This window comes from Chiloscyllium punctatum, chromosome 45 (genome assembly GCF_047496795.1).
Source record: "Chiloscyllium punctatum isolate Juve2018m chromosome 45, sChiPun1.3, whole genome shotgun sequence".
In the NCBI taxonomy this organism is placed as follows: Eukaryota; Metazoa; Chordata; class Chondrichthyes; order Orectolobiformes; family Hemiscylliidae; genus Chiloscyllium; species Chiloscyllium punctatum.
In genome coordinates, this window is record NC_092783.1 from 54,737,141 (window position 1) to 54,762,863 (window position 25,723).

A 25,723-nucleotide genomic window follows, 5' to 3' on the forward strand; every position below is an offset into this window, starting at 1 on the left:
TGGAAAGGCAAGGACTGATTAGGGATGGTCAATGTGGCTTTGTGCATGGGAAATCATCTCGCAAACTTGATTGAGTTTTTAGAAGAAGTAACAAAGAGATTGATGAGGGAAGAGCAGTAGATGTGATCTATGTGGACTTCAGTAAGGCATTCGACATGGTTCCCCATGGGAGACTGATTAGCAAGTTAGATCTCACGGAATACAGGGAGAACTAGCCATTTGGATACAGAACTGACTCAACGGTAGAAGACAGAGGGTGGTGGTGGAGGGTTGTTTTTCAGACTGGAGGCCTGTGACCAGTGGATTGCCAAAAGGATCGGTGCTGGGTCCTCGACGTTTTGTCATTTACATAAATGAATTGGATGTGAGCATAAGAGGTACAGTTAGTAAGTTTGCAGATAACACCAAAATTGGGTGTGTAGTGGACAGCAAAGAGGGATACCTCAGATTACAACAGGATCTTGACCAGATGGGTGAATGGGCTGAGAATTGGCAGATGAAGTTTAATTTAGATAAATGCAAGGTGCTGCATTTTGGGAAAGCAAATCTTAGCAGGGCTTATACACTTAATGGTAAGGCCCTAGGGAGTGTTGCTGAACAAAGAGACCTTGGAGTGCAGGTTCATAGCTGCTTGAAAGTGGAGTCGCAGTTAGATAGGATAATGAAGAATGTGTTTGGTATGCTTTCCTTTATTGGTGAGAGTATTGAGTACAGAAGTTGGGAGGTCATGTTGTGGCTGTACGGGACATTGGTTAGGCCACTGTTGGAATATTACATGCAATTCTGGTCTCCTTTCTATTGGAAAGATGTTGTGAAACTTGAAAGGGTTCAGAAAAGATTTACAAAGATGTTGCCAGGGTTAGAGGATTTGAACTATAGGGAGAGGCTGAACAGGCTGGGGCTGTTTTCACTGGAGCTTTGGAAGCTGAGGGGTGACGTTACAGAGGTTTACAAAATTATGACGGGTGTGGTTAGGGTAAATAGACAAAGTCTTTTCCCTGGGGTCAGGGAGTCCAGTTCTAGTGGGCATAGGTTTAGGGTGAGAGGGGAAAGACATAAAAGAGACCTAACCATCGCTTTAACCATCGCAAAACAATAGGTTCTAATTTCTCTTCACTCTTAGGGTAAAGAAACTCACAAATTCTTTATTTGATTAGTTAATGGATATGTTGCTTGTTCCCTTGTTCTGGACTCAATGACCTCTTTAACCTGGATTTAAGATTCTTGCATGGGCCAGGGAACAAACACAGGCCCCCACTGTGGCTAGTAAGATTTCTATCACTGAGCTACCAATATAATTTACATTCCAGTTTCAATAACTAGATTCTCTCCAAGTCATTCAATTTCTCTTAGTCATTTCTCCATTTTTTTTAAAATAAATGACCAATTTGAATCTCAAAATCCACAGAGGGCATTCTGACTGCAACAGGTCATCTCTGCTACTAGAATTTTCTATTTGGCTTTTTAATTGCTAGATAATTCCACAATTATCTCAATAAACTTCTAGCAATACAGAGAAAGGTTTCTGTAATGACTGAGGGTAGCAGCAAAATGAATGATTACTCTAAAGTGGACGTCAGCATAATTATGATATATTAAGTGTCTCTATTAAAGAAGTCCTCCTGTTTTTTTCTGTTCAATTCTCTATCAGTTCACCATCACAAATATCATCACCTATAGGCTCTCCAGTACAAGTTCAGCCAGAGAATACTGGTGAATTCCATTTCTGTCAAAGGCATTGTTCTTAAACCTCTCTCTCTCTCTCGAGGCTGATATTATTGCAGTGGTTCTTCAAAAGTGAAACTGATTTGTTTAATGCCAATATTAGTAGGCAACCACATTAATTGTGCCTTATTTAATAATCCTCCCTGTTGTTTTAATGAAGCATTTAGTTTGTTTGAGCATCGGCACTTTCATTCTATTAATGTACCATGTGATTCACAGCAGCTTGAAACCTAAACACATATAATCCATAAATTTATAATGGTGACATTTACCTGACATCAAAACAAATCTCTAAGTGACCAAGAAACGTGTGATGTTGGCACTAGGTGTTTGAAGTAGATAGGTATTCTACTGCCTAACACAGAATGCCTCACCTTGATATGCATTCAGACAAAGAACCTATCAAAAAATTAAAGCAGGATCAGAACACAGCAACACGAGAAAATAAACAAAAAAAAAATTAGCTTGAGTCATCTTAGTCCCTTCGACATTTGTTTTTCTCCTTTGAAGTATTGATGTTTCTTCAATCTAACATATTAAAATTACCTACATTCTCTCAAAGGAATTTCTGAATTTGCTATATCTTACATTTTAAACATCTTGTTGTTCTACCACACACCACAGTAAATATCATTCTCTTTTGTGTTATGTCTCATGGTCTACCTTTCAGAGACATTACAATAACATCTCTGGATCATAGCTTGTAATCTGTGGATAGGACAATCTCAGACTCCATCTTAACTCTGATCACTTGAAACATGACTTGCTGCAAGAATCATGTTGCACTATGTAGTTAATAGCTTAAAATTATCCCAGGCACCATGCACATTTGGATGGAATCTTAGTCAGGTTGAGTTTGGTGGATTCTTGCCATGACACTGAGTGAGTTTTCTTTCCATACTTTACCAATTCCATCACTTTAATTACCATGTGAACCCTCAGTAGAGAATCATGCCCTATTTCTGCCCCTTCTTAACACGTGCCATTCCCGATGCAGCTCGCCACTCAGCTCCCAGAATTGACTGCATCCCTGGCATTGGCAGCTTCCTGACATGTGACTTCCCCACATGACTTGGCATCCTCCTAGGTTGGCGTGGCAGTCTTCTGGCAGTACAGGTTGGTTTTCTTGGTCTGGCATGGCCTCAGCGTGGTGTCTCAGACTCAGGGTGATTTCAGAGAGATCTTACAGCCTTATAAACCTTGAGGTGAAGCCCAATGCGGTTTTGAGCCAAGGCCCTGTGTGGACTGGAGGCTTGCTACCACATGGCAAAAGTGAGGACTGCAGATGCTGGAGATCAGAGTCTAGATTAGAGTGGTGCTGGAAAAGCACAGCAGGTTAGGCAGCATCTGAGCAGCAGAAAAATCGACGTTTCAGGCAAAAGTCCTTCATCAGTAATGATCATTCCTGATGAAGGGCTTTTGCCTGAAACATTGATTTTCCTGCCTCTCAGATGCTGCCTGGCCTGCTTTGCTTTTCCAGCACCACTCTAATCTAGGTACAAACATGGTCTGGGTTGGAAGGACCGTTGCTCGGAACTTTTATTTCTGCAATGCTGGACTTCTTATGTCTCTATTTTCTAAGACCTTGTTACCGAAGAATCTGTACCCACATACCTTTGTACCTAACATGGTGCTGTAAGTGGCGCCTTATAAACTTTTCACTGTACTCATGTGAGTACATGTGACAATAAAGCTACATCTAATTCTAATTCTAATATTTAAAAAACCACTGTGAAAAGCATTGTCAGACTGGAGCTGCCCTGCACAGTCCCTGATAGGTTCCCCAGCTGTGGCAGACAGAGGAAAATCCTTGCCCCACTTTGTATTATTCTAACATTGTAATAACTGTCAAAGATAACCTGGTAAACTAAGTGATGACGGGATGGGGAGTGAAATGGAAATAGTTCCTTTTCAATGTTTGGCAGTATTTCTTACCCACCCTTGTTCTCCTAGCCCAACATACTTTTGTCCTGGCTTCCTCACTGTATTTTCACATCTTCCCTGCTCTACGATGAAAAATCACTGCTTCAAAAGCCATTTTTTAATCCTCTGCAGAGTTTGCAGCTCTCTTGTTGAAACTTGATATACTTTTGGATTATCCTGTGTTTGACAACGGAACTGGAGGAGAAATGGGGTAAATGCAATGAGAATTATGATCTGAAATACACTGCTTGAGGGTGTGGTGAGGACAGATTCAACTGTGGCTGTCAAAAGAGAATTGGAGGTGCATCTTATGAGAAAACTTGGAAGGGTTTTGAGATAAGGGCCAGGGGAAAACAAGTCTCACTGAGCTCCTGCAAAGAGCCTGGAATGCTCAAATGGCTTTCTATCATTTCTTCATAGACTCCCTACAGTGTGGAATCAGGCCCTTCTGCCCACCAAGTCCACACCAACCCTCCGAAGGGTACCCCAGACCCAGACCCATTCTTCTATTCTATATTTACCCCTGACTAATGCATCTAACCTACACATCCCTGAATACTCCAGGCAATTTGCCATGGCCAATTCACCTAACCTGCACATCTTTGGACTGTGGGAGGAAACCGGAGCACCCAGAGGAAACCCACGCAGACACGGGGACAATGTGCAAACTCCACACAGACAGTCGCCTGAGGCGGGAATTGAACCCAGGTCTCTACCACTGTGAGGCAACAGTGCTAGCCACTGAGCCATCCTGATTTGTACTCACTCAGATGCTTCTCTCAGCTCCATTCACTTTGCATTTCTTAGAGAACTGCCTTTGCAACGATATTGTAACTGGGTTGTTCAGGCTCTATGGTCCAGCAAGACAAGAAGGTAACACTGCAAACTTGCAACACTGCCCATGTTGTGCAGGAACATTGGCCATTATGCTCAATCCATTGTACGGTGGCTGAGTGTAACTGTAGCCTAATAGCCCAGTGTCAAAGTTCCAGCTCCTGGTGTACCATTGAGGCTTTTCCACTTTTGTAAGGGGCTATGTTTAAAGTGATAGAGTCATACAGTACGGAAAGAGACCCCTCAGCCCAACTCGTCCATGCTGACCAGGTTTCTCAAATTGAACTAGTCCCATTTGCCTCCATGTAGCTCTTTTCTCTCTCAACGTTTCCTATCCATGTATCTGTCCAAATATCTTTTAAATGTTGTCATTGTACCCACTTCTACCACTTCCTCTGGCAGGTAAAAACAATGACTGCAGATGCTGGAAAGCAAATACTGGATTAGTGGTGCTGGAAGAGCACAGCAGTTCAGGCAGCATCCAACGAGCAGCTCGCTGCTCGTTGGATGCTGCCTGAACTGCTGTGCTCTTCCAGCACCACTAATCCAGTATCCACTTCCTCTGGCAGTTCATTCCAGGCACACATCACCTCCTTATGATTAAGTTGTCCCTCAGGTCCCTTTTAAATCTTTCTCCTTGCACCTTAAACCTATTCCGTCTAGTTTTGAACTCCCCTACCCTGACGAAAAGACTTTGGCTATTCATTTTATCTATGTCCCTCATGGTTTTCGAAATCTCTATACGGTCACCCCTCAGCCTGGGTCACTCCAAGGAAGAAAATTCCCAGCCTATCCAGTGTCTCCTTATAATTCAACCTTCTAGTTTGTGGTCTTTTAGGGTAATAATATTGATTAGGGCAAAGCTGGTGTTTTGAATTGATGTTTAATAAGGTGTGAGTTGTTGTTGCTCATTTATGTTCATATAAAACCAGCAGTAAGGAGAAGACAAATCAAATCCAGTACTGGGCACTCTAATCCCCTTTTTTTGTCTTCGATTCCAGTTCAGGTTTGGATAAAATCATTTATTTCACAGAGGATCTCTTGATAGTGATTTTAATTTCTGATCCATGGCTGAAAGAGAGTTCCTAAAGAGTTTGTAAATTAGCAGAATCCAGTTGGGTTTATTGTTCTCTTTTTACAACTGCAGAAAATTTATCTCAGTCAGATCTCATTTCACCTCTGGTTGAAGCTTGTTCCCAATTATAGCAGCTTGGGACTCACAGCCAACAACAAATTGGCCCTCTTGTGGCACAGTGGTAGTGTCCAACGCCCGGGCAAGGAGTTCTGAGTTCAAGTCCCACCTGCTTCAGAGGTGTGTAATAATATCTCTGTCCAGCTTGATTAGGAAAAACTGGGTTAATTTAACAAATGGTTGCAGTCAACAAGTTCACCTATTTGGAGGCTGAGGGTGACCTTGTAGAGGTTTATAAAATCATGAGGGGCATGGATTGGGTAAATAGACAAAATCTTTTCCCTGGTGTGGGGGGAGTCCAGAACTAGAGGGCATAGGTTTAGGGTGAGAGGGAGAAGATTTTAAAGGGATTTAAGGGGCAACTGTTTCACACAAAGGGTGGTACGTGTATGGAATGAGCGTTAGAGGAAGTGGTGGAGATTGGTATAATTGCAACATTTAAAAGGCATCTGGATGGGTATATGACTAGGAAGGGTTTAGATGGATATGGGTCAAGTGCTGGTAAATGGGACTAGATTTATTTGGGATGTCTGAGCGACATGGATGATTTGGACCGAAGATCTATTTCCGTGCTGTAGATCTCTAAATCTCTTTGACTCTATGACTCTAACTCTATAATATTGCTTTTCTATTGCTCAGACCTTTGTATATAGGAGTTGGGACATTATGTTGAGGTTGTACAAGATGCTTTGGTAAGGCTTCTTCTGGAGTTTTCAGAAAAGGTTTACCAGGATTTTGCTGGGAATGGAGAGCTTGAGTTATAAGGAGAAGCTTTTTTCCCCAGGAATATAGGCGGTTAAGGTGTGACATTATAGACATTTATAAAATCATGAGGGGTATAGATAAGGTGAATGGCAGGTGCCTTTTCCCTAGGGTGGGGGATTTCAAATCTAAGGGACAAGGTAAGAAGAGAAATATTTTAAAAAAGATATGAGGGGCAATTTTTTCACACAGAGGGAGGTTCGTGTATGGATGGACTTCCAAAGGAAGTGGTGGATGTTAGTACAGTTACAACATTTAAAAGACATTTGGATATGTACATGAATAAGAAATGTTTGGAGGGAAATGGGCCAAGGGCGGGCACGTGGGACTAGTTTAATTGGGATTATGGTTGGTAGTGGACTGGTTGGACTGGAATGTCTGTTTCCATACTGTATGACACTATGACTTTTGGTTGACGCTGAGAGCAAAATATAGCTGCCTTCTTATATTCCCTACCTGTAAATTAAGTGTTGCCTATCAGGAGGAAACTGTATGCATGAATGTCCAAAGGCATATGAGAAGCTTTCAGCTCCATTTGCCTAAACCCATGCATATTTAAGATTGAGATACATAAAATCTTGAGAGAATAAGGATTATAGGCAAAGCACAACTGGAGGTGAGGAATGTCGAAGCAGCCATGATCCTATGGAATGATGCAGCAGGTTCAAGGGGCCAAATGGCCTATTCCTGTTCCTATTTCTTATGGTCTTATCTCCGTCACTATGAAGCAAGAAGCTCTCCATGGTCTCTAGTTTGACATCACTCTGTTAATGGGACATTACTGGGGAAAAAAGTGGCTGCTACATTTTTTAGATCATAACAGTAGCTACATTTCAAAATATTCCATCGGCGCTTTCGGGTAACCAAAGGTAGTGAAAGGTGCTGTATAAATGCAACTCTTTCTTTCTGACAGATAACAAGTGTCAATTGTTGCCTGTGGCTTCCTTGCGTCAAATGTTGCTGATACTTCTGAGGCTATTGAAGTCTTATCATGTCGGGGTTACTGTCCCTACTGCTCAGGCAGAGCTTTGAAGTTTAAGTCCCACACGAGGACTGATGCCCAATGAAGGTGTGATAATAACATGGTTAAACAGTATGAGTAGCAAACTGCAGTTCCTTCCCCAGTACACACCAATGGCAGGTAGTAAGTGTGGGATAAATTCTTGATTAACAATGTGATAGAAAGAATGTTGGAAACCTTCCTGATTACATGCTGTAAAAATGCAGATTATCATAGCAATTTGGGACTCCCTATGCGAACTGAGGAGGGATTACTAGCTGTTAAATTTCCTTTATGTGGTGAATAGTGTGTCTGTCAATTTTTGTAGGAGGTAAATGGACTGGAGGCCATCACAAGGAGGTGAAGTCCCTCTGCAGACTGGAGGCAAGGCCTCGAGTTTCAAAGCCCAGTGTGGTGTGGAAGCTAGGCCCGGATTGGCCTAGAACCTAGGGCCAGTGTGGTCTGGAGACTAGGCCCAGTGTGGCCTGGAGACTTGGCCTGCTGTGGTGTGGAGACTTGGTCTGCTGTGGTGTGGAGACTGGGCCTGGTGTGCCTGAAGGCTAGGCCCAGTATGGTCTGGAGACTAGGCCCGGTATGATCTGGAAGCTTGGTCTGGTGTAGCCTGGAGGCCTGACCTGGTATAGCCTGGAGGCTTGGCCTGGTGTAGCCTGGAGGCTTGGCCTGGTGTGGTGTGGAGGCTTGGCCAGGTGTGATCTGGAGGCTAGGCCCAATGTGATCTGGTGGTTTGACCTGGAGGCTTGTCTGGAGACGCGGTGCCAGCCGGGCTGGAGTGGAAGGACGGTAAACTGTGTACTTTTTTTTTCATTTCTCCTTTTTATTCTTATGCTATACTTTTTATTTATTATTTTTTCAATTTTATACCAAATACTTAAGCACTTGTACCTAGGTAAATTGTATGTAAGGGGGTGCCAGAACTCGTGACTTGTAAACTTTTCGCTGTACTCATTTGAGTACATATGATAGTAAAGCTGATTCAATTCAATTCAAAACTTCATTTCTAATGACAAATTCATTCAATGCTTCATTTAAACTTCATGTAAGATTTTATATGAAGTTAATTACAGAGGAAATAATTGGCATGCCTTCTGATGCCAGCTATTAATAAGCAATAAATTTATAGTATCTCTGGTCGGACATCTGCAACCATCCCTCTCATTTCTTCTCACTATCAACCAGACTCTTCCCATATCTTAATCCAAAAGAATTCCAGTTGTACGAGGCAGAATCTTTCTCCCTCTTCACCAAATCTAACTCAGCTCCTCGTGAGTTGTGTTTGTTCAGAATGAGCTTTATTATGCACAGCTCCCAGCTGAGGGCCTGTTGTCTTCGGAAGAGATTGTAAAGAGGATCCTTGGAATTCGTTATCACGCTCGGGTCCCGTAGGTGACTGGAACAGGGAAAACCAACGGCCTGGTGGAGTTCTTCAGAGTTCATGTGATCAAAGGGTCCGACTGTTAAAATACAAAAGTGTGACACAGTGAAGTAAATTTCTTTCAGAACAGGCACAATGATCACAGACTCTCTTACCTTCAAGCCAGATTTTACAAATATTGCAAAGCTGATTGTGCTCAAATGAAATCTTTTTATTGGCTATTTTGATGAGATATAATAGATCTTAAAATCATGAAGGACTTGAATGAGGGGGATTACACCCCTCATCATTACTCATGTCCCCCATCCATTTCTGATTCTCCAATGGTAACCCCCTCAACCTGGATCAGTTTTCAATGTCAATTACTGATGTTGCAGATGGAGTGAGAATGTAAGAGAGGTAGAGAGAGAGAGAGAGAGGTTTAAACGTGTGAAAAGAGTAGCATGTAACTCAGCCATATCCAGACTCTGCAAAATGAAATTTTCTGCCATTTTACAGAAATGCCATTTTGCCTTGTTTTGTCCCTCTTCTCTTTTTCTATTGCTGCCTTCAGTAGCTTTTTCACAATCGGAAGTGTAGTTTATTTGCAATGGGATATTAATTTTTATATTGGTCAACTTTCCATGTCTTCAGTGTGTGTATTTCTCCAATTTGTTTGAGTTTGTTTTGGTCCCTTTGATAATGGTCTCTGCTGCCTCAGCCTTTGACTGGGAGTGGTGAGATGATGATGATGTTAAGTTTCCCAATCCTTTTTGAAGCAGATGAATTATTTGCTAGTGAACTGAAGGGGCACTCTCACTCATCACAATATCTATCATGCCTCAAAATCTGAAGTGTGTTTTCAAGCATTCTACAATCTCGCTGGGAGTTCCTGAAATCAACTGGTCTAACTCGAAATAGACCACATATGAGTCTACAGTGATAAGATGATCATTTCCTGCTAGAGTGAAGAGGTCTACTCCCAGATTCATCTATGGCCTTTCTCACCTTCCAGTCCTGAAGAAGAGTCTACCAGATTTGAAACGTTAACTCTGTTTCTCGCCATGTACCCTGTCAAACCTGTTGAGTTTCTCCAGCATTCTCTCTGTTTGTTGCAACTGTGGTCTGTCTGCATTGACATGTACACCAGTGACTCTAACTTGCTTAACTTGATACAGTTACATTCACTGTATTGGCTGATATGATCCTTAATCTCCTTTTTCTGGAGGTAAACAGTCCAATTTATTTTAGATTTAGATTCAGATTTAGGTTGTGTTGTCATGCCTACTCACATGGGGTTACAGGAGTACAGTGAAAAGTGTTCAATGTCACCGTTCCTAGTGCCATCTTTAAGTACAAAGGTACCTCGGTGCAAAATCTTAGGTACAAAAATAGAAAAATAAAGGAATAAGTTAAAAGGTTCATCACTACTTGGTAGTGTTGTAGAACAGAGGGACCTAGGGGTGCAGGTACATAATTCTTTGAAGTTTGAATCTCTTATAGACAGGGTGGTTAAAAGGGTGTTTGGCATTCTTGCCTTCATTGCTCAGCCCTTTGATTATAGCACTTGGGAAGTCATATGTTGAGGTTGTACAGGACATTGGCTGAGGAATTGGGAGTAATGGATAGCATTTTGACAGGAGAGGGGGGAGTAGGAGAAGGTGTTGGGAGTTGGTGGATATGAAGTAGATGTCCATGTTGAGTCAGTTGCTGGAAGTGGAATTAGAGAGGTCCAGGAAAGGGAGGAAGGTGTCCGAGATAGTCCATGTGAACTTGAGGTCAGGGTGAAAGGTGTTCATGAAGTTGATGAACTGTTCAACCTCCTTGTGGGAGCATGAGGTGGTGCCAATTCAGCCATCAGTGTAGCGGAAGAAAAGTCAGGGAATGATGCCAGTGTAGCTGCGGAAGATGGACTGTTTCACGTATCCAACCAAGAGGCAGGCATAGCTGGGACCCATGCAGGTGTCCATGGCTACTCCTGTGGTCTGAAGGATATACGAAGATTCGAAGGAGAAATTGTTGAGGGTGAGGACCAATTCAGCCAATCGAATGATGGATGTATACAGGGACTGGATGTCCATGGTGAGGATGAGGCATTGGGTGCCGGGAAACCAAAAGTCATGGAGGAGGTGGTGTCCCAAATGTATGTGGAGAGATCATGGACCAAAGGGGACAGGACTGTGTCAAGGTATGAGAAGATAATTTCGGTGGGGCAGGAGCAAGCGGAGATGATGGGTCACCCGTGGCAGTTAGGTTTGTGAATTTTGTCTAACAAGTAGAACTGGGCGGTGTGGGATTCCCGGACTATGAGGTTGGAGACTGTGGATGGGAGATCCACCTGAGGTGATGATATTGTGAATGGTCTGGGAGATGATGGTTTGGTGATTGGAGGGTTGGTCGTGGGTGAGGGGACAAGTAGGAGAAGGTGTCTATGAGTTGGTGCCTGTCTTTAGCTGTGTACACGGTGCACCAAACTACCACAGGGCGCCCCCTTGTCTGCTGGTTTGATGGTGAGGTTGGGGGTTGGAGTGGAGGGAGTGGAGGACTGTGTGTTGCAAGGGTGAGAGGTTGGAGTGAGTGAGAGGGGTGGACTGGTTGAGGCAGTCAATGTTGCGGTGGCAGTTGGAGATGAAGAGATCGAGGGTGGGTAACATAGAACATAGAACATAGAACATAGAACAATACAGCGCAGTACAGGCCCTTCGGCCCTCGATGTTGCGCCGATCAAAGCCCACCTAACCTACACTAACCCACTATCCTCCATATACCTATCCAATGCCCGCTTAAATACCCATATAGAGGGAGAGTCCACTACTGCTACTGGCAGGGCATTCCATGATCTTACGACTCGCTGAGTGAAGAACCTACCCCTAACATCAGTCCTATATCTACCCCCCCTTAATTTAAAGCTATGCCCCCTTGTAATAGCTGACTCCATACGCGGAAAAAGGTTCTCACTGTCAACCCTATCTAAACCCCTAATCATCTTGTACACCTCTATCAAATCACCCCTAAACCTTCTTTTCTCCAAAGAAAACAACCCCAAGTGCCTCAGCCTTTCCTCATACGATCTTCCTACCATACCAGGCAACATCCTGGTAAACCTCCTCTGCACCCGTTCCAGTGCCTCCACATCCTTCCTATAGTATGGCGACCAAAACTGCACACAATATTCCAGAAGCGGCCGCACCAGAGTCTTATACAACTGCAGCATGACCTCAGGACTCCGGAACTCAATTCCTCTACCAATAAAAGCCAGTACGCCATATGCCTTCTTCACTGCACTATTTACCTGGGTGGCAACTTTCAGAGATCTGTGTACATGGACACCAAGATCCCTCTGCTCTTCCACACTACCAAGTAGTCTACCATTAGCCCAGTAATCCATCTTTTTATTACTCTTACCAAAGTGAATCACTTCACACTTAGCTACATTGAACTCCATTTGCCACCTTTCTGCCCAGCTCTGCAGCTTCTCTATATCCCGCTGTAACCTGCCATATCCTTCCTCACTGTCTACAACTCCTCCGACTTTCGTATCATCCGCAAACTTGCTCACCCAACCTTCTAACCCTTCCTCCAGGTCATTTATAAAAATGACAAACAGCAATGGTCCCAAAACAGATCCTTGCGGAACACCACTAGTGACGGCACTCCAAGATGAATCTTTGCCATCAACTACTACCCTCTGTCTTCTTCCAGAGAGCCAATTCCTAATCCAAACCTCCAACTCACCCTCAATGCCATATCTCTGTATTTTCTGCAGTAGCCTACCATGGGGGACCTTATCAAACGCCTTACTAAAATCCATATATACTACATCTACCGCTTTCCCCTCATCTACCTCCTTCGTCACCTTCTCAAAGAATTCAATAAGGTTTGTGAGGCACGACCTGCCCTTCACAAAACCATGCTGACTATCCTTGATCACATCATTCTTATCCAGATGTGCATAAATCCTATCCCTTATAATTCTCTCTAAGACTTTGCCCACAACAGAAGTGAGACTCACTGGCCTATAGTTACTAGGATTATCCCTACTCCCCTTCTTGAACAAGGGAACCACGTTTGCTAGCCTCCAGTCCTCTGGCACTACTCCTGTAGACAAAGAGGACACAAAAATCAAGGCCAATGGCTCTGCAATCTCCTCCCTTGCTTCCCAGAGAATCCTAGGATAAATGCAATCAGGCCCAGGGGACTTATCTATTTTCACCCTTGCCAGAATTTCCAACACCTCTTCTCTACATATCTCAAAGCCATCCATTCTACTTATTCGTGCCTCAGTATTCATATCGACAACAATGTCCTGTTCCTGAGTGAATACTGACGAAAAGTATTCATTCAGCGCCTCCCCAATCTCTTCAGCCTCCACACGCAACTTCCCATTACTATCAGGCCAGCACGGGTGGTCCAGGTGGATGGAGTATGTTGGAGGTGGGATAAGGGGTCCTTGGAGGGTGGGTGGGAGTCCAAATGGAAAAGGTACGCACAGAGGCGGCGGAAGAAAAATTCAACATCGTGACACATGTTGAATTTGTTGATGTGGCAGCATAGTGGGATGAAGGTGAGGCTTTAACTATGGGTTGGTCATTCATCCTCATAAAAGGTGACTATCTTTACTGTAACAGTTGTAAACCATTTACCATCTATTGAGTTGACTAGGTTGTATGACGTGGTGTGGTTCATCGGACTCTTTTAATGATATCTCTCCATGGTCAACTGTATCTGCTTGCTGTCTCGCTTACTGTCACTGATTCAGCCACAGCCTGCCTTTTTGGTTATTTTCCTTTTCAATAGTGTTTAAAAGCTTTCAGCATCTCTGAACATCTTTGCATTCCTCTTTTAGTAGCTGTGCTTCTCTCTCAGCTCTTCAACTTTCAATCTTGACTCCAATCCTAGCACCGTAATACGAGTTCAATGAGCACAATGTTGTTTGTATTTAGTCTTTGTTCAGACTGCCTTTAAGATGGCTGCCTGCAATGATGCCTCATAGCAGAGGTCACAGAGGACTGTAATGAGTCAGGAAGAATGCTAGTACAGCACTACATTTCTATCCAAATAATCACTGAGAAAAAGATGAGAAATTGGAAGAAATCTCTTTACAGAAAAAAATGTTTTGAGGTGGGATCAAGAGCATCCTATAAGGGAACAATATGATAAATCATAGAATCCTTACAGCGTGGAAGCAGGCTATTCAGCCCACCAAGTTTGCACCAACCCTCCACAGAGCATCCCACTCAGACCTACCCTGTCCCTGTAACCCTGCAAATCCCACGGTTAACTCACCTAGCCTGCACATTCCTGAACACTACAAGCAATTTAGCGTGGTCAACCCAGCTAACCTACACATCTTTAGACTGTAGAAGGAAACCAGAGCACCCAGGGCATACGTGCAAACTCCACACAGGCAGTTGCCTGAGGCTGGATTCAAGCCCGGGTCTCTGGCGCTGTGAGGCAACAGTGCTAACCACTGCACCACCGTGCTGCCCGTATTGAATATCTGAAGCAAAACATAGACCCAAGGATAGCTGGTATTAACTTTGGTTTGTCTAAAAAAATGAATGTCGGAATACCTTCCTTCTTTGCAACGAATAATAGTAAGAGCTCAATTCATGTAACACACGAAGAATTTCATGCAACTTGAACAGCCTGATTCAAACCATATGTTATGAATAGCTGGTCATGTTATTAAAACTAATTTATTCTTTTCTTTGACTCTGCCAAAAGGTGGTGCAACCACTACCATTTCTTAAATTTTGATCAGAAAAATGATTCTCAAGAATTTGCAACGGAGTTTTATTGCCTGAGTAGTCAATCTCACAAGATCCCAAAGGGGATTTGAGTTCAATTATCGGCTTCATTGGAATGTAATATATCGAGGAGGGTCAAAGTCGAGACTGTTCAGATGTCTTTACTGTTAGCAAATGTGAAGAATGTTGCCCAGGAGTCAATCCACCTGTGCTCCATATGGTATTGGCTCTCAAATTTCAGCCCTCCAAATCTGGTGTGAAGTATAAAATGGAGAGAGAATGTGTAAAAGGCTAATGTTTCAGCTTTTGAGAAGCGAGTAACTCAATCATACCGAGACACTTTTGTTAAAAGATATGTGTTCCTGTACTGTAATTGCTGTATTTGCATAAATAACAGTCCATGTATACAAAGCACATGTGTGAATATTTTGTTTTATGTGCATGCTTCTATTACCATTTATGGAGATTTATGTTAAAACACATCTTGACAAAGTTTATATCTCAGGCATGGCATTCCAATGCAATACATTGAGCTAGTTCCCTATGTAATGAAAACAGAAAGTGCAGAGAAATTCAGAAAGACTAACGACATCTGTGGAGAGAGAAACAGAGTTAATATTTTGAGTACAGAACTCAAATCTCTTCCAGTGCATAATTAACCACAATGCAGAAGTTTATAAGACACTCTGCTTGTTCCTGTTGTTGACATTAATTAATTGAAACCATTCAAGCTTATCATTGAAATTCACAGGTTTAGCAATGTAGCTTCAAGTATTTAAGTTTTGGATGTCCTTTTGTAAACCAATTGGATATGGACAAAATCTTAGAAGCAAATCAGTGAATCAAATATTTCATGTATTTTGTAAAAAGCAATCCAATAGTTTCATGACTATTACAAATGGGATTGCTGGTTCATAAATGTAACCTCAATATTGCTGGTTGTAAAAACACAAAGCATTGAAATTTTCCCACAATTCCTCCCAATGCAATGCCCTAGTTTTAACAACCCTCAACAAGGGCATGTTGTGGTCCCTTTTGATTCTCAGGTGATGAAGCATAACATCCAGTTGATGATGAAGTGGCTGAGCTTTGGAGACTGCAGTATTTCTCAGTTGCACCTGATCCTGTGGCCCATCCTTCGACCAGTTCTAAGCTAAAAGGGCAGCTCTTGGTAAGATTGTTGCAAACGTTCAGGCATGTTGGGTGCCCACTGATAGGCCCCATTAAAACATCATCAGTCAGATCATTGACATTAACGGGGGTGGGGCAGTGAATATTTTAAGGCCTTTGCTCAGTTCAAAGGTTCTAAACTTCATGTCTGTTTCGCAAAGAAGTGAACTATGTATCACAAAATCTCACACAAAGCTAACTGTACCTGCAAGCTGCGGTCTACGTGTTGAAACATCTCTGTCCCAGTCCATCTCCAAGGGGTTTGCAAGCTGTCTATCGAAACAGAGGACCATCAGGAACAGCAGGAATGTTCTCATCCTGGAAACCACTGTGGAATACTGATGAATTGCAAAAAAAAGTGAGTGTTGAACATTGCTTCAAGGAAATAATTACTGTAATTCGGCAATCCGGTATTCGAGTTGTTAGGAAGTGGACTTGCCAGCCTAAGTAATCCACTTAGAGTCATAGAGTCATAGAGATGTACAGCATGCAAACAGACCCTTCGGTCCAACCCTTCTATGCTGACCAGATATCCCAACCCAATCAAGCTCCACCTGCCAGCCCCCAGCCCATATCCCTCCAAACCCTTCCTATTCATATACCCATCCAAATGCCTGTTAAATGTTGCTGTTGTACCAGCCTCCACCACATCCTCTGGCAGCTCATTCCATACACGTACCACCCTCTGCATGAAAAAGTTGCCCCTTAGGTCTCTTTTATATCTATCCCCTCTCACCCTAAACCTATGCCCTCTAGTTCTGGACTCCCCCACCCCAGGGAAAAGACTTTGTCTATTTACCCTATCCACGCCCCTCATAATTTTGTAAACCTCTATAAGGTCACCCCTCACGCTCCAGGGAAAACAACCCCAGCCTGTTCAGCCTCTCCTCTTAGCTCAAATCCTCCAACCCTGGCAACATCCTTGTAAATCTTTTGTGAACCCTTTCAAGTTTCACAACATCATTCCGATAGGAAGGAGACCAGAATTGCACGCAATATTCCAATAGGGTCTAACCAATGTCCTGTACAGCCGCAACATGACCTCTCAACTCTTGTGCTCAATACTCTGACCAATAAAGGAAAGCATACCAAACGCCACCTTCACTATCCTATCTACCTGTGACTCCACTTTCAAGGAGCTATTGACCTGCACTCCAAGATCTCTTTGTTCAGCAACACTCCCTCAGACCTTACCATTAAGTGTATAAGTCCTGTTAAGATTTACTTTCCCAAAATGCAGCACCTCACATTTATCTGAATTACACTCCATCTGCCACTTCTCAGCCCATTGGCCCATCTGATCAAGATCCCATTGTAATCTGAGGTAACCCTCTTCGCTGTCCACTACACCTCCAATTTTGGTGTCATCTGCAAACTTACTAACTGTACCTCTTATGCTCGCATCCAAATCATTTATTTAAGTGTCAAAAAGTAGAGGATCCAGCATCGATCCTTGTGGTACTCCACTGGTCACGGGCCTCCAGTCTGAAAAACAACCCTCAACCACCACCTTTGAGCCTTTGAGTCTTCTACCTTTGAGCCAGTTCTGTATCCAAATGGCTAGTTCTCCCTTTATTCCGTGAACTGAAGTCATACAAATCTCATCTCCTGCTCTGCCCTCATCAATCCTCTTTGTTACTTCTTCAAGAAACTCAATTAAGTTTGTGAGACATGATTTCCCATGCACAAAGGCATGTTGACAATCCCTAATCAGTCCTTGGCTTTCCAAATACATGTACATCCTGTCCCTCAAGATTCCCTCCAACAACTTGCTCACCACCGAGGTCAGGCTCACTGGTCGATAGTTCCCTGGCTTGTCCTTTCCACCCTTCTTAAACAGTGGCACCTGGTTAGCCAACCTCTAGTCTTCCAGCATCTCACCTGTGACTATCGATGATACAAATATCTCAGCAAGAGGCCCAGTAATCACTTCTCTAGCTTCCCACAGAGTTCTACGGTACATTTGATCAGGTCCTGGGGATTTGTCCACCCTTATGCGTTTCAAGGCATTCAGCACTTGCTCCTCTGTAATATGGACATTTTTGCAAGGTGTCACCATCTATTTCTATATCTTCCATATCCTTTCCCACAGTAAATACTGATGTAAAATACTCGTTTCGTATCTCCCCCATTTTCTGTGGCTCCACACAAAGGCTGCCTTGCTGATCTGTCAGATTTCCTGCCAGTATATTAGTCCCCTTCCAATTTAGGTGCAAACCGTCCTTCTTGTACAGGTCATTCCTCCCCTCAAAGAGATTCCAATGGTCCAAAAATGTGAATCCTTCTCCCATATACTAGCTCCTCAGACATGCATTCATCTGCTCTGTCTTCCTATTCCTGGCCTCACGAACTTGTAGCACCGGGAGTAATCCAGATATTACTACTCTCAAGGACCTCCTTTTTTAAATTCCTGCCTAACTCTCTGTAATCTCCCTTCAGAATCTCAACCTTTTCCCTTCCTATATCATTGGTCCCAATGTAGACAATGGCCTTTTGTTGGTCCCTCTCCCCCTTGAGAACATTCTGCACCCTCTCTGAGACATCCTTGATCCTGGCACCAGGGAAGCAACACACCATTCTGATTTTTCGCTGCTGGCCACAGAAACGTCTGTCTGTACCTCGGACTAGAGAGTCCCCTAACACAATTGATCTCTTGGAAGCTGATGTACCCCTCGCTGCATTAGAGCCAGTCTCAATACCAGAAACTTGGCTGTTCATGCTACGTTCCCCTGAGAATCCATCACCCCCTACATTTTCCAAAACAGCATACTTGTTTGAAATGGGTATAGCCACAGAACACACCTGCACTTGCTGCCTCATCCCTTTCCTGGAGTTAACCCATCTTTGTGACTGTATCTGAGACTTTCCCCCCTTCCTATAACTGCCATCCATCACATACTGTTGCTGTTGCAAATTCCTCATTGCTTCTAACTGTCTCTCCAACCGATCCATTCGATGTGATAAGATTCTCAACCAACAACATTTATTGCAGATATAATCTGCATTAACCCTTAAACTCTCTCTAAACTCCCACATCCGACAAGATGAGCATATCACTCTACTAAAGGCCATTTTTGCTCCTTCACAATCTACAGACCCAGAAAATAACACTGTCTTATTCCTCTATTAAACCCTGCCCCAGGTTAAATTAATAGTCATGGCTTATATGTTAAGTTTAGTCAAGAGACATATCTCAAAAAACATATAACCAAGAAAGAACTCAACTCTACTCACTAGTGCAGACTTTCTGTCGGTCCCACTTAAAAACAATACACTTATCTACTTCTGTGCTGTGAACTTCGCCCAAACAGTTTCTCCAAGATCAATTGTGAATGTTCCCAGACGCACTCCTTGATATGATATTAGAATATTCTTAACCTCGCCAATAATTCAAGTCTATAATAAAAGAGAGAACTGCGGATGCCAGAAATCTGAAACAAAAATTGCTAGAGAAGTTCAGCAGACTGGCAGCACATGTAGAGAAAAAGCATATTTAACAGCTCATATTCAGCAACCCTTCTTCAGAATAATTCAATGTTACAATTGATAATAACTCCACCACCACACTGTGAGTGCTGAAGGTGAGAGAGTTATGCAAAACCAAATATGTGAAAAATGACCATGATAGTTGCTCCGATATGACTCTATGAAATTCATGATGAGACTGGTGTCCAAAATGTAAATTTTCCTGCTCCTCGGATGCTGCCTGACCTGCTCTCCTTTTCCAGCACCACTCTAATCTTGACTCTGATCTCCAGCATCTGCAGTCCTCGCTTTCGCCTCTATGAAATTCATTCCAAACAGGAAGCAAGTGACCAGACCACAATAACCTCTCACATGAAACTTTAAACCAGTTGTCAGATCTGGGAAAATACCACAATAATTATACTCTGCCTGTTCATTTCTTGCAATTCATAGCTTCTGCTGACTATTGAATAGACGTTAAGTGACAATTTTAACATTGTTCTGCATCTCTGCAGTGACAAGGCTTTTTAATAGTAACCAGAATCACCAAGTTGCTGAGAAATTTACAAACTGACGATACAATCGCCAGGACCTGATCAGGTGTACCCAAGAACTCTGTGGGAAGCTAGGGAAGTGATTGCTGGGACTCTTGCTGAGATATTTGTATTACAATAGTCACAGGTGAGGTGCCGGAAGACTGGACCGGCTAACGTGGTGCAACTGTTTAAGAAGGGTGGTAAGGACAAGCCAGGGAACTATAGACCGGTGAGCCTGACCTCGGTGGTGGGCAAGTTGTTGGAGGGAATCCTGAGGGACAGGATGTACATGTATTTAGAAAGACAAGGACTGATTAGAGATAGTCAACATTGCTTTGTGCATGGGAGATCATGTCTCACAAACTTGATTGAGTTTTTTGAAGAAGTAACAATGAGGATGGATGAGGGCAGAGCAGTAGATGTGATCTATATGGACTTCAGTAAGACGTTCGACAAGGTTCCCTATGGGAGACTGGCTAGCAAGGTTAGATCTCATGGAATACAGGGAGAACTAGCCATTTGGATACAGAACTGGCTCAAAGGTAGAAGAGGGTGGTAGTGGAGGGTTGTTTTTCAGACTGGAGGCCTGTGACCAGTGGAGTGCCACAAGGATCGGTACTGGGCCCTCTACTTTTTGTCATTTACATAAATGATTTGGATGTGAGCATAAGAGGTACAGTTAGTAAGTTTGCAGATGACACCAAAATAGAGGTGTAGTGGACAGCGAAGAAGGTTACCTCAGATTACAATGGGATCTTGATCAGATGGGCCAATGGGCTGAGAAGTGGCAGATGGAGTGTAATTCAGATAAATGTGAGGTGCTGCATTTTGGGAAAGTAAATCTTAGCAGGACTTATACACTTAATGGTAAGGTCCTAGGGAGTGTTGCTGAACAAAGAGATCTTGGCGTGCAGGTTCATAGCTCCTTGAAAATGGAGTCACAGGTAGATAGGATAGTGAAGGTGGTGTTTGGTATGCTTTCCTTTATTGGTCAGAATATTGAGCACAGGAGTTGAAAGGTCATGTTGTGGCTGTACAGGACATTGGTTAGGCCCCTATTGGAATATTGCGTGCAATTCTGGTCTCCTTCCTATCGGAATGATGTTGTGAAACTTGAAAGGGTTCAGAAAAGATTTAAAAGGATGTTGCCAGGGTTATAGGATTTGAGCTAAGAGGAGTGGCTGAACAGGCTGGGGCTATTTTCCCTGGAGCACCAGAGGCTGAGGTTAAACCTTATAGAGGTTTACAAAATTATGAGGAGCATGGATAGGGTAAATAGGCAAAGTCTTTTCCCTGGGGTCGGGGAGTCCAGAACTAGAGGGTACAGGTTTAGGGTGAGAGATGAAAGATATAAAAGAGACCTAAGGGGCAACTTTTTCACACAGAAGGTGGTACGTGTATGGAATGAGCTGCCATAGGATGTGGTGGAGGCTGGTACAATTGCAACATTTAAGAGGCATTTGGATGGGTATATGAATAGGAAGGGTTTGGAGGGATATAGGCCGGATGCTGGCAGGTGGGACTAGATTGGGTTGGGATATCTGGTTGGCATTGATGGGTTGGACCGAAAGGTCTATTTCCATGCTGTACATCTCTATCACACTTAATGTTATACTGGCATGTTGTGATTGTGCAGAGGGATTATGGAGGCCACTTTTCTGATCGTAGAATCGCATTATGGAAACGTGTTTTGGCCCATCAAGACCACACCACCCCTCCACAGACCACCCCACACAGACCCAACCCCCTACCCCTATAACCCTGCATTTCTCAGGTCTAATCCACCGAACTTACACATCCCTGGACACCATGAGCAACCCAAATAACCTGCACAACTTTGGACTTTGGGAGGAAACCACAGAAACCAGAGGAAACCCTCATAGACACAGGAAGAATGTGTAAACTCTAGACTGGCAATTGCCTAAGGGTGGAATAGAACTCAGATCCCCAGTGCTGTGAGGCAACAATGCTAACCACTGAACCACTGTGCTGCCCAATTGTAGCAGACTCTCCAATAATTCAAAAGGATAATCATCATGTTAAATGCATTTGCTATCAATAAGGCCGGTTAATTAAAGGTGCACTCTGTAAGACGTTGCAGCACTGGAAAATTTGAGAACAGCATTGAAGTCTAAACAGAAGTGGCCAAATGGATTTATGGAATGGGGCCTGGGCCACTGGACTCAAAAGTCTCATTTTCCATTGCTGATTGATCCTCCAGCCTGGTTCATTCAGGGCACCTGATGGGGTAGAGTGTTATTCCAACTATACAATGATGTCATGGTTAGGTTGGTTCCAGTTATACAAGTATTAGGAAGCTGAGCTCTGACCACGCATTACCTAGCTTCTGCAAGTTCATTGGAGCCTTTCTCAATCCATATCAACAAATAGGATTTCTCAGAAATGAAAACAAAATGCTGTGGGTGCTGAAAATCTGAAATAAAAACAGAAAGTGCTGGAAATGTCCAAGGAGGTCTGACACCTTCCGTGGAGGGATAAACCAAGTTAACCATTCTAGTCACATATGACTTTTCTCAGAATTTCTCAGTGCTGTGCTTTGGGGACGTAAAGGTTGCTGATGAACTTTCAGACAATTTCACCTTAAAACTCAGCTTCCCTTCAAGACAACTTAATTCGATGCAAGTGGTGGAACAGCTCCTCAGCTTCTGCTTCGGTATCTTATAGACTTCAGGACTCAGTATTGCCTTTAACAATTTCAGAGAATGAACACTTCCTCCCGTGTCTATTACCTACCCCCACAAGTCCTGTCATGAAATGTGTTGCTTTTGACACAGTCAACCCATTTTAACTACTCACCTATCCTAGCTTCTCTTCTTCCCTGGCTTCCCTTTGTCTGCCTACCATCTCTTTCTAGGAACAAGTTACTGCAGATGCTGGAATCTGAACTGAAAACAACAAATGCTGGAGATTACAGTGGGTCAGGCAACATCCACGGGGAGAGAGCAAGCTAACGTTTCCAGTCTAGATGACCCTTCATCTCTGAAGAGTCTGACCCGCTGTGATCTCCAGCATTTGTTGTCTTCAGTACATTTTCTTTCTCTCTCTCTGGGCTCCATCTCCAACTATCATTCAGTCCATCATCCCTCCCCCCCCCTCCCCCCAAGAGTTTTTTCAACAATTTATGTTTCTTTTGTTTCAATCTGCAGCATTTGTGGTTCTTTAGCTTATCTTAATTAGATATTCTTGGAGAGACAGGGAAAATGGACTCAAGAAGGAAGGCCAAGCAACTTCTGATGATTTATCACGGATGTTCACTTTTATCAACTGTGTATTTATCAAAATACTGACAAGAGGCTTGGCTGCAACGTTTGATTCAGCAGTTCATTGGTGACGGAAAGGAAGCATAAATTGACTAAAGTCTAAGCAAGAGAGTACAACACAGAACCACAGGGGAAAGTGCAAAAAATAGAAATTCACAAACTTCACAAGGATGGTACTGGAACTGAGAGAATATAGCGACTAGGAAAGCTTAAGCATGCTTGGGGATATGTTGTTAAGGGGAACCTGATACAATTTTTTTAAAGACGATGAATGGGTTAGACAGGGTAGATGTGAAGAAAATATTTTAATTTGTGGGTGAATCCAGACCATAAATGCAAGATGGTTGCTCATAAATGAAACATAAAAAAAAGTTATCTTCAGAAGCAATCACTTGAATGTACAAAATGATTACTGCCATACCTTGGACTGTATGCATTAGCCTTCTCCCACAGACTGAAGCCTGTATGATTGTCATTACATGGATTCTATACTCCCTGAGCTCACTGCGGTATTGCCAATCAACAACATAATGTCTTGTTATTCCAAACAACCTGCATCTCATAACTTACAGCAATCCCTCCCCACACTTGGCAAGACTTAAACTCTTAGAGACACTGGGATATACATGATCCTGACCACAGTGGTTGGTCACCTCTCCTCAAGTCTCGACCACATGCTTTCCTCTGTGCTGCTGATATCAAAGTAATATTACCATTTACATCATCACCATTAGCACTATCTCAGGAAGTGGTTGAGGCAAATAGTTTAGATGCTTTCACAAGGAAATTAAATACATGAGGAAAAAAGGGATCAGAAATTTGTGCTGTCAGGCTGAGATGAGGCAGATGGAATGAAAAGAGACCTGTGGAGTATAAGCCACACAGACTAGTCAGTTTGAGTGATCTGTTTCTGTCTTGGATATTCTCTATAATAAATTGATGCATAGGTTATCTGATTGGAGTGGTGAATTGGTTGAGCGATGGCGAGGTAGATATTGGTGCATGGCTGGAGGGAGGAGGTGTCGCAAGTTGGTGTGACATCCTTATAAGGGGTTTATTTAGGGATAGGGAAATCACACAACACCAGATTGTAGTCCAACGGGTTTGTTTGGAAGTACTAGCTTTCAGAGCACTGTTCCTTCATCAGGTAACTAGTGAAGAAGCAGCGTTCTGAAAGCTAGTACTTCCAAATAAACCCGTTAGATTATCACCTGATGTGTGATTTTTAACTTTGTCTATCCCAGTCCAACACTGACACCTCCACATCAGAGGTAGGGATAGGACAACATAGATGCAAATCATCAGTTTTAACCTAATTCACTTGCTGGTAACTGGCATGATTGATTACAATCCTACCTGATATATTACTCTGAGTGCAGGTGCTGGAGTTCCATATCAAGTAAGGTTCTAAAACCAATATTATACCCTATCCTGTGGCTACCTTGCCCAGAAGTGAGATTGAGAAAGACAGCATCCAACTTGAGCTATGAAATTATAGCTCAGAGCACAGTTTTGAAAGATTAACTGATAGAAATGTATTTACTGTGGTCAGAATGAAACAAAGTCCATCAGTTTTCTAAAAGAGGTGCAGGGAAGGAATGTAAATCTGTAAATCTGTACTCCCGCAAGCCAAAACTCTGACGTGATTAATTTCTTGAGTGTGTCTCTTGGAAGTGAGTGGGAGATGGTGGATCAAAGCATTGAGCGGAAGGGTTGCTGGCCTTTGTTCTGTGAGTAAAGGCAACCCACTCCAAACTGTGCAGATTTATCCACAGAGACCCTGTTAAACAAATACATCCAGCTCCGCAGAGTGCTTGATTAATGCAATCTGGTGGCTAGATTTGACATGATCACAACAGAATAATATTATTCCTACAGCACCCTACCTAGAATACTTCACATTCAATTTTTAATTTTATTTTTATATCATTCCTCTCAGCCCCCCAGGTTCTTCAACCTCTTCTCCCTCAAAAATGTTATTTCTTTATCTGGTCATGGGCTGAGGGTGTCCTTGGCAATATCCTCTCTGCTTTTTAAAATTCATCTATGGGATGTGGTTGTCACTGATTAGGCCATCATTTATTGCTCATCCTTAATTGTCCTGGACAAGGTGGTAGTGATGTGCCTTCTTGAACCACTACAGTCCGTGTCTATCTCCTCTGCCTTGTCCAATGGTCAACGTCTTTCATGCAACCAGTGTTGAGAAACGTCAACAGTGTGTGCCCTACCAGCGATTGTCCATTCAGTCAACCTCAGTCAGCAATAAGTTGTGGGCATTGCACTCATATTATTGTGAGATAACATGACCTGCGAAGCCTCACCAATAACGTGAGGATTTCCAGAATTCACTTGGTTTATTTTATACTGATGATAATGCCAAGTCTGAACCTACCCTCGATCAGAAATCCACATCCACCTGGTGAGTTCTGAAGATGGGTCACTGGATCCAAAAGGTTGACTCTGATTTCTATCCTAAATCCCCAGGACCTGATCGGGGTGCCCGAAAACTCTGTGGGAAGCCAGAGAAGTGATTGCTGGGCTTCTTTCTGAGATATTTGTATCATTGATAGTCATAGGTGAGGTGCCAGAAGACTGGAGGCTGGCTAACGTGGTGCCACTGTTTAACAAAGGTAGTAAGGACAAGCCAGGGAACTATAGACCAGTGAGCCTGACGTCAGTGGGCAAGTTGTTAGAGGGAATCCTGATGGACAGG

The 25,723-nt window shown here is 43.1% G+C and overlaps 1 long non-coding RNA gene across 1 annotated transcript in view; it reads right to left on the bottom strand.

Moving 5' to 3' along the window:
• Nucleotides 1-8,544: 8,544 nt before the first annotated feature.
• Nucleotides 8,545-25,723, bottom strand: part of LOC140467111 (uncharacterized) — a 28,237-nt gene continuing 11,058 nt past the window's right edge. The window contains exons 2-3 of the long non-coding RNA XR_011955348.1: nt 15,934-16,066; nt 8,545-8,908 (exon numbers count right to left, since the gene is read on the bottom strand). This is a non-coding gene — a long non-coding RNA (uncharacterized lncRNA). The remainder of the gene's footprint in view (nt 8,909-15,933; nt 16,067-25,723) is intronic.